The 13,617-nt window shown below is 45.6% G+C and overlaps 1 protein-coding gene across 4 annotated transcripts in view; it reads left to right on the top strand.

The window, feature by feature from the left end:
* SH3BP2 (SH3 domain binding protein 2) overlaps positions 1 to 13,617 on the top strand; it is a 35,318-nt gene that overhangs the window by 1,031 nt on the left and 20,670 nt on the right. Inside the window, exon 1 of one of the 4 annotated variants that reach the window (XM_083630498.1) lies at positions 10 to 60. The exons of 2 other annotated variants lie outside the window; for them this stretch is intronic. The gene's annotated coding sequence lies outside the window, so the exon portion shown is untranslated. Of the gene's footprint in view, positions 1 to 9; positions 61 to 3,321; positions 3,383 to 13,617 lie in introns of those variants that run through there. One more of the 4 variants, XM_083630500.1, reaches the window with a different exon arrangement.

Below are 13,617 nucleotides of genomic sequence, written 5' to 3' on the forward strand. Positions count from 1 at the left end.
TGATAGCAAGGAGAAGCCTCCTCTTGCTTGGGCTCACAAATCAAGGAAATATTTCCATTAGTAAGTAGCCTTGCTTTGAGAGCTGAGAATTAGCAATCTTGTCACCAGTAACCTGAAAACCAAGCAAAGTCTGCATTGGCTCCTAATAGTTGTGGTTGCTTCTCTTGGTTTTGCCTGGAGAGGCAGGCAAGGTCTTGGAGACATCTGAGGTATGGCCCTTGTTGGCTGGTGGCACCTGGAAAGCCTGGCCAGCCTGGTCAATAGGATAGCAATGCTCCTTTTTAGCGCTGGATATGTGGCTGCTGTTTTGTTGTTCAATCTCTTCTTGGTGAAGAAGAGCATTAAACCAAGATGACTTGAGCAAATATTGGCTAGTCTAAAATTTGCCATTTGGGCATAAGGTGCTTGTGAGGGTAGTTGGTAGGCAATTTAGAGTATAGTTTTGAAGAAAGCTGCCTTTCTCAAACATGGATTTGTCAAGTCACTACAATCTGACTATTGCAACCTATATAGCCTAAAATATGAAAAAGAATTTGTAATTTACAGCTCTTAAATTCTGTACATAGAATAGCATATCTGAGGAATGTCTATGAAGGCCCTGCCAGAATCGTATCCCTAGATACCTTTTTAAAAGCAGAAATGAGGTCTCCCAGCTTGTCTGCAGGCCATACCCCATTCTGGCTCTCTGACGTGCCACTGGCCTCTGTTCCATCCCCTCCATTGACGCTCTTGACTGGTGAGCTTTTGGCAGCTGAGAAGCAGGGCCAGTGGAGCTGTGTAGTGCCAAGAACTTGGTTGGAAACAGGGAGTAAATGCAATGTGATAGTGCTCTCCTCTTCCTGCATCTCCAGTTTGCTGCATTTCCTTTGGTTGTGCTGAGAAAGGGGCTTTTCCTCAAGCACACAGTGAAGAAGCAAAGAAAGGAAGTCCCTTTTGTAGTTTGAAGTCTGTATGTTTTGGCTCTGACATTGCTGATATGCAGCCCCTCATCCAGTACAGCCATATTAGTATTAGTATTAGTATTATTATTTATACCCCACCCATCTGGCTGGATTTCCCCAGCCACTCTGGGCGGCTTGCAGCAAAATATAAAAAATAAAATAAAATTGCAAACATTAAAAACTTCCTGTGACTTCATTACTTGATAAAAGATGACTTGAGTAGCCTGGGGTCCTCAGCAGGTGTGCCCTTTGTCATCCCTGCTTCCTGATATATTTATAGAGCCACTCAGTAGTATTAGATTATGCTACATCTAAATAGTGAGAGATGCATAATGAACTTACTTATGACAGTCTCTTCCACTAACAGATCAGCGTGAGGCAATCCTGAACAAGATATACTTGCTGAGTGAATGTGTTTGCACTGCTTTTCCAACAGTAGCAAATGAATAAATAAATGCAGAGGAGCTTTAAGACTCCAACCCATCATGCAAAAGGTTTTGCTTCCGGCGTGTTTTTGTGGTTGAAAGCAGAATGGCATACTAGTACTTGCACAGTCTATAAACATGGATGCAGGATAGTGTGAAATGGGAATAAGCTAGCATATTCTGATGGAAGGCTGCTGTTTGGATAACTGTTGCCTGTTGCCATATCTGTTTTGAAAAAATGAGGTGTGTATGACTACAGGCGTAACAGGATTGTGCTTCATTGAAGTGGGAACTGGCATGAGCGAGGTGAGGGGGGAAACCAGTATTTTCCTAGAGGTGAAGAAAAATGTAATTTGGACAGAAATAGTTTGGAGGTAAGAGTTTAGAAGAAGGAATCTGGTGAGAACTGAATTCTGCCAGAAAATTAATTTTCAAGGAATCTGGGGAAGGTGAATATGTAAAAAGAAAATATTTTTATTACAGGAAATTGTAATTGGGCTTTTATGTATAAGATCTTTGCTGAATCAGTTCAAAATTCATTTGAGTCATCAATACGGATGCTGGAGAATTCCGCTCTAAGTAGAGGCAGATACAGAAATTCCCTGTTTGCATGTTTGATCAATGCTCAGGAATGTACTTCCTTGAAGTGAATGGAATCCACATTCATTCATCCACACTGTTTTAAGTGAAGATTTTATGTAATTACTATTGTAATTTTTGGCTTGTTGCTTTACTTGATGTTTCCTAACACTATTACTGTATCATGAAGCACAACAGAGGTTTAGAAGCATGAGGGGATATGGCTGGACGTTAGCTGCTTCATTTACTTTAAAACAGAATGCACATGGAGGTAAATAACACAAGGTATTGGTTTTTGGCTGACAGAAGGGTTTCTAAAATGTGAGAAAGTCAATGACGTATACAGGTGCCTCTTTGCTTTTCTTATTACATGGAGAAGAATAATCTCTCAATATCTGTGGATTTTATTTGTGATCCTCCATTAAAGTCCTAGCTTCTTTGTCGGCGTGGGAAGAACCACCCTGATTTGACTACCCATATTTGACCACTGTATACTTTTTTAAAAAGTATAATTAAATCTAAAATTTCCTCCCCCTTCCTTGCAGTTTTCTTGACATAACTAAACTTGACCAACCCTGATGCCCAAGTGAGGGAAGTGAGCTAGGATGACAAATTTATAGTGAACTGTGAAATCAAGATATCCCCACTTACCTGGGAGTAGATTAGCTTTACAGTCATAAATGGCTTTGTGGTGAGCAATTAACCACTTCATTAACTGTGTCTTTAAGGTGTCAGAAGGCTCTTTGCTGTTTTTCCTCAAAAAAGAGTAACAGGGCTACTTTCTGAAAATTCATTAACTTTGAAGGGAGTATGCAGGGAAATAAATTCATTTGTAAATATTGAATTAATATGAGATATGCATGTCTATTGTGTGCTATGTAAAAAAAAATCATGTGTAAAATATAACACATATACTGCAATTCAAACGGCATATATTTTCGCACACAACAGAACACAGACTTGCACGAAATAAAGCAATTGCAGTGAAATTCAAATCAGAAGGGTTGAGGCATGTTCATAAATTGCTTTCATCAGCAGCCTTTTCCAGCTGTAGCTTGCCCGGTGTTTCTACAAGCTCACAAGGAGGATGTGAAGCTAATGATGATATTTCCCTTTTTGTCCTTAGTTTCTGTTATTCAGAGGTATTATGCCTCTGAAAGCAGTAGATTCATTTAGTGTACATGGGTAATAGCTGTTCACTGATACTCTATGAATTTGTCTGATCCTCTTTAAAGCCATTAATATAGTGGTCATTGCCACAGCTTGTGAATTCACTTCTATAAGATGTGAAGAGAAATAACATGTGCAGTGTTTTACAAAGTTACATTCATTCCCCTTCCTCTTGCTTCCAGAACCATGGAAAGCCGGGTTGGGCGTGCTGAAGGAAAGAGAAGAAATTCAGAGCACAGCATTCTGTGGTGGTGTAGCAAATAAAAGGTATAGGCATTTGGTGTTTGGTGCCCAGGCCTTAGCTCTGCTTTATACTAACTTAGACATGTTGCCTGTCTCCATCTTAGTCCAGAATTTTAGCAGCAGCCAGTTAAATGTCTCTAGGAAGCTTACAAGCAGAGCATGAGAGCAACTGCAGTCTCCTGACTCCTAAGAGGAACTTTGTGTGGGTGAGACTGAGGGGTTGAATAGCTTGGCAGGATAAGGGTGACTTGGAGAAGCCCCACATTTTGGAAGCACCAGCTGCCACTGCATTAAGCGCTGTAGATTGGAATCAGTGTTCCTGCTTTTACAAAATACAGCCCCAGATTATAGATAGATAGGTGATATCCATAAAGTTGGGCAAAGGGTGGCATGAAAAGAACACTCTATTTCTCTGTTTTGGTGTCTGTTGTTAAGCCACCATTTTGGTCATAAACTGGAGTGCCATAGCGTTATCATTGTATAAACTTTCCATGTGGATGTGGAGAAAGAGGTTGTTGTGCCCACAAGTGGGGTAAACTAGTGAATCTTTATATGGTACGGATCCTTGAGACTATAATAAATAATACATGAGACATTACATATGAATTGATTTTTTTAAATAGTTTTTTAATTTCAAATACTGAGCAACACTGGGCCAACTTTTTGGCAGAAATGTTCCTGGAGATAATACAGCCTTTTGATAAGGGTTTCTGCTCTATTCATGGAGGTTTTACTTGAGGGCTGTAATTGCTAGTTGTTGGGCGAATAGTCCCTTTGTTAGATCATTACGAGAAAGCTAGAGCTTGCAGATTAAATTGTGGATGTATTCTGACTGTGGCAGATGTTGAAAGAGCAAGAAGAACTGGGTGGGGAGGGGCTGGCTCATGTAGAACAGCACCAAGAAATTATTATATACTTTCACTGAGTAGTAGACATCAATGAGAAACATCTTTTTCATAGGACACCATGTTAAATATAATATACAGACAACGAAACAAGTGAGCAAAGCTTGTAGGTAGAGTGTCAGGAGGGCTAAAGCATAGAATGAGGCTTGGTGTGTGAGAGATGCTCATAAGAAGACTGATTTTTTTACTGTGTTCAAAGCAAGAGAAAGAACAAGGAAATAGTAGCTTTGCTGGAGAAATGTGATACAAGGTGCGTTTTCCGCCCTGGGCTCCTTTGGGAGGAAGGGTGGGGTAGAAATGTAATGAATAAACTAACGAATAATAACTTCTACTTTGCCTCAGTTTTCTCCCACGAGGTTAACCCGGCAAAAATATAGCAAATTGACAAGGGAGAGTGCTGCAGTCCAAGTTGGGTAAAGCAGTGTGGGAGCAGCTAGCAGCCTCTCTAAATGAATCCAGGGCTTGACAATTACTCAAGGAACTAAAGCTGTAATCTCAAAAGCCTCTGTCCATTCAAGTTTTCAGAACTGTTAGAGAGCAAGAGAAGTAGAGGCAAGCAAATCCCTCCCTCTGCAAAAAGAGGGAAAGAGGACCCAGGCAACTGCTGTGTCAATAGCATAATGTCAATAGTTGGAAATGTTCTTGCTAATCTGATAACCCTGGTAGTCTTTACTTGGACTTTGTCATTTTAAGGCATTGTGCAACTGTACTCATTATATTGCCTATTTTATGATTTTGTTTTTCACCTTCAAATTTTAATCTGCTGTTATAATTCTTCTCTCTGTTTTATGTACATCATAAAATGAAGTTTTAAAAACTTTGAAAAAAGAAAGAAAGCTGGACTCAGAAAAGTACATGCATTACAAAGAGCTGGCTAGGGTTTCTCAACAATAATTTATGCCTGAGTAAGTGTATCTTCTTTTTAAATATAATTACTAGCCCGGGTCCCCTTCATGGATCACTGCCTTGCCGTGGCGAAGGGGCTTGAATAACTCAGGGAAGCTATGAACTATGCCGAGCAGGGCACCCAAGATGAACAGGTCATAGTGGAGAGTTTTGACCAAACGTGATCCACCTGGAGGAGGAACTGGCAAGCCACTCCAGTATCCCTGCCAAGAAAACTCCATGGACAAAGACAACAGGCATATAAAAGTTATGACGCTGGAAGATGAGCCCCTCAGGTCGGAAGGTGTCCAACATGCTACTGGGGAAGAGCGGAGGACAAGTACAAGTAGATCCAGAGCTGATGAAGCGGCTGGGCCAAAGCCGAAAGGACGCTCAGTTGCAGATATGCATGGAAGCGAAAGGAAAGTCCAATGCTGTAAAGAAAAATATTGCATAGGAACCTGGAATGTAAGAACCATGAATCTGGGTAAGTTGGATGTGGTCAAAAATGAGATGGCAAGAATAAATATTGACATCCTGGGAATCAGTGAACTGAAATGGACGGGAATGGGTGAATTCAGTTCGGATGACTATCATATCTACTACTGTGGGCAAGAAACCCGTAAAAGAAATGGAGTGGCCCTCATAGTCAACAAAAGAGTGGCGAAAGCTGTACTGGGATGCAATCTCAAAAATGATAGAATGATCTCGATACGAATCCAAGGCAGACCTTTTAACATCACAGTAATCCAAGTTTATGCACCAACTACTGGTGCTGAAGAAACTGAAATTGACCAATTCTATGAAGACTTACAAGACCTTATAGAAGTGACACCAAAGAAGGATGTTCTTCTCATTATAGGGGATTGGAATGCTAAAGTAGGGAATAAAGAGATAAAAGGAACAACTGGCAAGTTTGGCCTTGGGGATCAAAACGAAGCAGGGCAAAGGCTAATAGAGTTCTGTCAAGAGAACAAGCTGGTCATCACAAACACGCTTTTCCAACAACACAAGAGACGACTCTACACGTGGACATCACCAGATGGGCAACATCGAAATCAGATTGATTATATTCTCTGCAGCCAAAGATGGAGAAGCTCTATACAGTCAGCAAAAACAAGACCTGGAGCTGACTGTGGCTCAGATCATCAGCTTCTTATAGCAAAATTCAAGCTTAAACTGAAGAAAGTAGGAAAAACCACTGGGCCGGTAAGATACAATCTAAACCAAATCCCTTATGAATACACAGTGGAAGTGAGGAACAGGTTTAAGGATTTAGATTTGCTGGACAGAGTGCCTGAAGAACTATGGGTGGAGGCTCGCAACATTATACAGGAGGCAGCAACTAAAACCATCCCAATGAAAAAGAAATGCAAGAAAGCAAAGTGGCTGTCCAACGAGGCCTTACAAATAGCGGGGGAGAGAAGGCAAGCAAAATGCGAGGGAGATAGTGAAAGATACAGGAAATTGAATGCATATTTCCAAAGAATAGCAAGGAGAGACAAGAAGGCCTTCTTAAATGAGCAATGCAAAGAAATAGAGGAAAACAACAGAATGGGAAGAACCAGAGATCTGTTCAAGAAAATCGGAAATATGAAAGGAACATTTCGTACAAAGATTACCATAATAAAGGACAAAAGTGGTAAGGACCTAACAGAAGCAGAAGACATCAAGAAGAGGTGGCAAGAATACACAGAGGAATTATACCAGAAAGATATGGATGTCTCGTACACCCCAGGTAGTGTGATTGCTGACCTTGAGCCAGACATCCTGGAGAGTGAAGTCAAATGGGCCTTAGAAAGCACTGCAAATAACAAGGCCAGTGGAAGTGATGGTATTCCAGCTGAACTATTTAAAATTTTAAAAGATGATGCTGTTAAGGTGCTACACTCAATATGCCAGCAAGTTTGGAAAACTCAGCAGTGGCCAGAGGATTGGAGAAGATCAGTCTACATCCCAATCCCAAAGAAGGGCAGTGCCAAAGAATGCTCCAACAACCGCACAATTGCACTCATTTCACACGCTAGCAAGGTTATGCTTAAAATTCTACAAGGAAGGCTCAAGCAGTATGTGGACCGAGAACTCCCAGAAGTGCAAGCTGGATTTAGAAGAGGCAGAGGAACCAGAGACCAAATTGCAAACATGCGCTGGATTATGGAGAAAGCTAGAGAGTTCCAGAAAGACATCTACTTCTGCTTCATTGACTATGCAAAAGCCTTTGACTGTGTCGACCACAGCAAACTATGGCAAGTTCTTAAAGAAATGGGAGTGCCTGATCACCTCATCTGTCTCCTGAGAAATCTCTATGTGGGACAAGAAGCTACAGTTAGAACTGGATATGGAACAACTGATTGGTTCAAAATTGGGAAAGGAGTACGACAAGGCTGTATAATGTCTCCCTGCTTATTTAACTTATATGCAGAATTCATCATGTGAAAGGCTGGGCTGGATGAATCCGAAGCCGGAATTAAGATTGCCGGAAAAAATATCAACAACCTTAGATATGCAGATGACACAACCTTGATGGCAGAAAGTGAGGAGGAATTAAAGAACCTTTTAATGAGGGTGAAAGAGGAGAGCGCAAAATATGGTCTGAAGCTCAACATCAAAAAACGAAGATCATGGCCACTGCGCCCATCACCTCCTGGCAAATAGAAGGGGAAGAAATGGAGGCAGTAAGAGATTTTACTTTCTTGGGCTCCATGATCACTGCAGATGGTGACAGCAGTCACGAAATTAAAAGACGCCTGCTTCTTGGGAGAAAAGCAATGACAAACCTAGACAGCATCTTAAAAAGTAGAGACATCACCTTGCCAACAAAGGTCCGTATAGTTAAAGCTATGGTTTTCCCAGTAGTGATGTATGGAAGTGAGAACTGGACCATAAAGAAGGCTGATCGCCGAAGAATTGATGCTTTTGAATTATGGTGCTGGAGGAGACTCTTGAGAGTCCCATGGACTGCAAGAAGATCAAACGTATCCATTCTTAAGGAAATCAGCCCTGAGTGCTCACTGGAAGGACAGATCGTGAAGCTGAGGCTCCAATACTTTGGCCACCTCATGAGAAGAGAAGACTCCATGGAAAAGACCCTGATGTTGGGAAAGATGGAGGGCACAAGGAGAAGGGGACGACAGAGGATGAGATGGTTGGATGGTGTTCTTGAAGCTACCAGCATGAGTTTGATCAAACTGCGGGAGGCAGTGGAGGACAGAAGTGCCTGGCATGCTCTGGTCCATGGGGTCACGAAGAGTCAGACACGACTAAACGACTAAACAACAACAACACTAGCCCGGGTAGCTAAGGAGAATGCTGTAGATATGGTATTCCTTGTGAAAAGTCTTCTTCCCCACCCATACTATTCTTTATGAGCTGGCAAAATGTGGGCAAGATTGTGCTATTGTGCAGCTGTTTGGTAAGCTATGGTAAGCTGTTTGGTAAGAGTGCCCATCTGTGGTGAGAATTGACAAGTTGGGTGCCATAGTCTTGGGCTCAGTGGCTTTCAACATAGTTAATAAATGTCAGGGAACTGTCATCTGAGACGAAGGAGGTGAAAGGGCTCATGGAGGGTGAGAGAGACCACTCAGAGGAGGAGGGGACCAGCAGGGGGAGAAGTGGAGTTCCAAGGAAAAGTGAGTCGGAGGGAGGGCTCAGAGACACTTCAAGCGAGAACAGTGGGGAGGTTTCAGGACCTCCCGTAGGGACACCCACTCCTCGGCGGAAACTGTCACGCCGAGAGTCCAGAAGACGCGTTTCCGTTAAGGAGCTTTTATGCTGGAAGAAGTTCCGTAAACGCCCACTGTCCGAGACAACGAGCGATTGATGGAGCCATGCTTAAGGAGCTCCATCACAGACAGAGGTTTGGGAACTTAGCCAAACTCTGAGGGATCAGGATTTTACGCACAAGCAGCTCACCATCCCATCACAGCAATCGGACAGTCCCTGAAAGCAGCTTGTGCAGAGAGGCATCATGAGCAACCCAGCCGGAGCCGGAGGAGCAGCAGGAGCTGGAGAAAGTCCAAGTCTGGAAGAAAGGTACAGAATGTTGGAACTCCAGCTAGCAATGCAAACGGCGAGGCTAGAAGAAAGGAGGGCGCAGGATGCAGAAAAGGCAAAAGGCGCTACACTAGCAAGAAAGATGCCAGGAATGGTGCAGAAGTTTGGGGGGGACCCCAGGAACTACCAAGCCTTTAGGACAGAGATGCAGTATGCTCTCGAACTGCAGTTTAACGACTTTCCCGATGAGGCATCGCGAGTAGCGTTTGTGATTGGCCATCTCGAAGGAGGGGCGAGAGACTGGGTCAGGCCCCTGATGGCAGGGAATAGTGACATGCTGAAGGACGCGAGGAAGTTTTTTTGCGCCATGGATTTGATGTTTTCCAGCGAGATTGAACAGGGAGTGGTGCGCAGACAATTGATGGCTTGCAAACAGGGGAGCCGATCGGTTCGTGAGTACTGGACTGAGTTTACAATGTTGATACATAAATTGGGGTGGGACCTATCGGCGGAACCCATTCAAATGCTCTTTGAAGAGGGGCTTTCTTCGGCGGTGAAAGACGAACTTTCCCGGGCGCCCAGGGCGGAGTCTATGGACCAGCTGACCAAATCAGCGCTGACCATTGGAGCGCGCCAGGAGGCAAGAGCCTTGGAGAAGCGGGAGGGGAAAGGAGAGCGTTGGAGGGATTTCCGCATTCCAGAGATTCCAGAACCAAGTTTCCCGCCCGGAGAGCCGATGGAAGTTGGAACAGCGCGCGCGCGCGCAGTTTCAAATCCCAGTGAAGGGAGGAAGAAGGAGGGAAAGAGCGCCAAGAAATGTTATCTCTGCCAGCAGCCAGGTCACTTTGCCAGAGTCTGCCCGCAAAGAAAGGAATGGCAAGGGATGGCGGGAGCTGTTGGGGGGAAGGAGGAGGAAGTCCAGGAGCCAGTAAAAGCCAACGCCTGTCTGCCACTGTCAGGGCACTGCAGACAGGCCAAGGAGCAGTAAAAGTGCCCACTCCGGAACCTCCAAGACCAGCCCTAGTAATAGAGGTGTTGCTAGAGCTGGCAAACGGATACCCACTGAAGACCAAGGCGCTGTTGGACTCAGGCAGCTCCTGTAATTTTATGAGCAAGGAGTTTGCAGCTGAACACCAGATACAGACACTCCCTTTAAGCAACCCCCTGCAGGTCACCACGATCGATGGGAGGGAGCTGTTGGGGGGAGAAGTTAGCCTACAGACCGTCCCAATGGTTATGAGGGTGGCAAGGCACACCGAAAGGATAGCGTTCAATGTAGCCACCCTGGGAGGCGCGCCAGTCATTTTGGGAATGAGCTGGCTAGCGTTGCATGACCCGCTAGTGGGCTGGCATCAGAGAGTGGTCTCCTTTGGGTCAGCACATTGCCTGGAACACTGCAAAGAGGGGAAGGTGCCAGAAGGGGCAAAAGCCTCCCTAGCAGGGACGGAAGTGGCGGACAGAGGGAAGGTGCCCAAACAATACGCTGACCTGAGCAAGGTCTTCAGCGAAAGGGAAGCAGATAAACTACCACCGCATAGAGACTTTGACTGCCAAATTAACCTGGTCCCTGGGGCCCAGCTCCCCGTGGGCAAGCTGTACGCCATGTCAGACAGGGAAATGCAGGAGTTGAGGGAGTTTATTGACAAAAACCTGAAGAGAGGTTTCATCAGAGAGTCCAGAGCGGTGGGGGGCAGCCCAGTGTTTTTTGTGGACAAAAAAAACACGGATAAACCGAGATTGGTCGTGGACTACCGGCGGCTAAATGCCGTGTCAGAACCAGTGACTTTCCCCATGCCCAGGATTGATGACATTTTGACCAGGGTGAGGAAGGGAAAGATATTCACGAAACTGGACCTGAGAGGAGCTTACAACCTGATACGAATAAAGAAGGGGGATGAATGGAAGACAACGATGTTCACCCCCCTAGGGGCTTTCGAATATCTCGTTATGCCCTTTGGATTACAAGCAGGCTCCGCCTGTTTTCAGTCGCTCATGAACCATGTACTGGGACCTTTGCTCTACAAGAATTGCGTGGCCTTCCTCGATGACGTGCTGATATATTCAGAGAATGAGGAGCAGCATGTAAAGGATGTCAGGGAAGTGCTGAGCCAGCTGCAAGCAAACCAGTTGTGGGTGAAATTGGAGAAGTGTCAGTTCCACACCAAGGAGGTGGAATTCCTGGGGTACCGCTTATCAGACAAGGGATTAGCCATGGATCCAGGCAAGGTCCAGGCGGTGCTGGAATGGAAGACACCGAAAACAAAAAAAGATGTGCAAAGGTTCTTAGGGTTTGGGAACTTTTACCGTAAATTCATCAAGAACTTTGCCCACTTAACGGCTCCCATCACGGACTGTCTAAGCAGCAAGAAGAAATTCATTTGGACGGCGGAGGCGGAGCACGCTTTTGAGGAATTGAAAAAGGCATTCGCTTCGGAAGAACAGCTCCTGCATGTGGATTTACAAAAACCCATGAGAGTGGAAACTGATGCCTCAGACCGGGCGGTGGGGGCGGTGCTGCTTCAGCCAGGGAGCAATAAGTCGGAATGGAGACCGTGTGCCTTCTTTTCGCGCAAGCTGAACAAATCCGAGAGGAACTACACGGTATATGACCGAGAACTACTCGCCATTCACGAAGCGTTCCGGAGATGGAGACACTTACTAATTGGCGCACAGCATAAGGTGCAAGTGTGTACGGACCACAAGAATTTGGAGTATTGGAGAACGGCACGTGTGCTCAACCAACGACAAGTGAGATGGGCCCAGGAGTTCTCCAAATTCCATTTTGAAATCTGCTATGTGCCAGGTCCAGAAAACATCAGAGCGGACGCTCTCTCTCGCAAACCTGAATATTTGGAGGGGGAGGGAGCGCCAGAAGAGAGACATAATATCCCAGAGGACCACTGGGTGTGTGGTGCGGCCTGGGTGGGGCAAAGAGAACTGGTAGAGGGAACGGTAAATGATGAGTACGCCCAGGATAAGCTCAGAGGTTTAAGGAGAGAGGGAGAAGACCCCGGAGGTTTTGAAGAAAGAAACGGGGCATTGTATTACAAAGGGGCGCTATATATACCCGAAGGGGAATTGAGGGGGAGAGTACTCAAACAGCTGCACGACAATCCCACAGCGGGGCATTTTGGGCAACACAAGACCATGTGGTTGGTGACCAGGGAGTTTTGGTGGCCCAAGGTGAGGGAGGATGTACGGGAGTATGTGAGAAGGTGTGACCAATGCCAGAGAGCCAAAGGAGAAAGGCGGGCACCAGCGGGGTTATTAGAACCGTTACCCACACCAGAACGACCGTGGGAGGCGGTGTCGATAGATTTTATGACTGATCTGCCCAAATCCCAGGGGAAAACCGCCATACTAGTCGTAGTAGACCTGTTAACTAAGATGGGTCACTTTGTAGCTTGCTCACATGCAGTCACGGCGGAAGAGACAGCGAAATTGTTTGTAGAACATATTTTTAGGCTGCATGGCGCCCCCTTGAGGGTGGTTTCCGACAGAGGGAAACAGTTCACGTCCAGATTCTGGAGGAAGCTTATGAGCTTGTTGCACGTAGAGGTCAACTTTTCGACTGCCAGGCACCCTGAGACCAATGGGCAGGCGGAGAGGGCAAACGGTATCCTTCAACAATACCTGAGGTGTTATGTCAATGACAGAGAAAACGATTGGGTCGAAAAGTTGGCACTAGCGGAATTTGCTTACAATAATGCAGAGAATGTGTCCACCGGGATGAGCCCCTTTTTGGCTAATTATGGGTGCCACCCCAGGGCGTTTCCAGGGGAAGGAGGAGAGAGATGGAGTGTTCCGGCCGCTGAACTTTTTGTAGAAGAAATGGAAGCGATCCATCGTCAACTCCAACACAACTTAGAAAGGGCCAAAGAAGAATATAAGAGGCAGGCAGACAAGAGCAGAAGGGAAGGTGAAACAATTAGGGTGGGGAGTCGGGTCTGGCTATCAACCCAAGGATTGCCGTTCAAGGGGGGTTGCAAGAAATTGAGACCCAAAAGATTGGGACCATTTGAGGTCATCCAACAGGTCAACCCAGTGGCTTTCAGACTCCGGTTACCGAACCACATGAAACTGCACCCAGTATTCCACAGGTCATTACTGTCACCATACAGGGGGGAAGGTGAAGGGGTATCCACACGGGGGCCAGCCATAGAAGAAAGGGAAAGCCGCAACTATGTGGCGGAAATCATCGACTCCAGGTGGAAGGGTAGTCAGGTGGAGTATTTGGTCGCGTGGGAAGGGGAACCGGAGTCGGAAAACACCTGGGTGAAGGCAGAGGAGGTCCATGACGAGATCTTGATCGAAACGTTTCACCAAAGGTTCCCCAGGAAACCTCAGCCAGTAGCGAGGTTCCGGAGGGAGTACTTTGGCACCACCGACGATGAGGAGGAACTGGAGGGATTCAGGGAATCGGAGTTGGAAGGAGGTACAGACTCCGAGGAGGAGGAGTACTTGGAAACCGGAAAC

The sequence above is a fragment of the Podarcis filfolensis genome, assembly GCF_964270895.1.
Source record: "Podarcis filfolensis genome assembly, chromosome: 9".
Classification (NCBI taxonomy): domain Eukaryota; kingdom Metazoa; phylum Chordata; class Lepidosauria; order Squamata; family Lacertidae; genus Podarcis; species Podarcis filfolensis.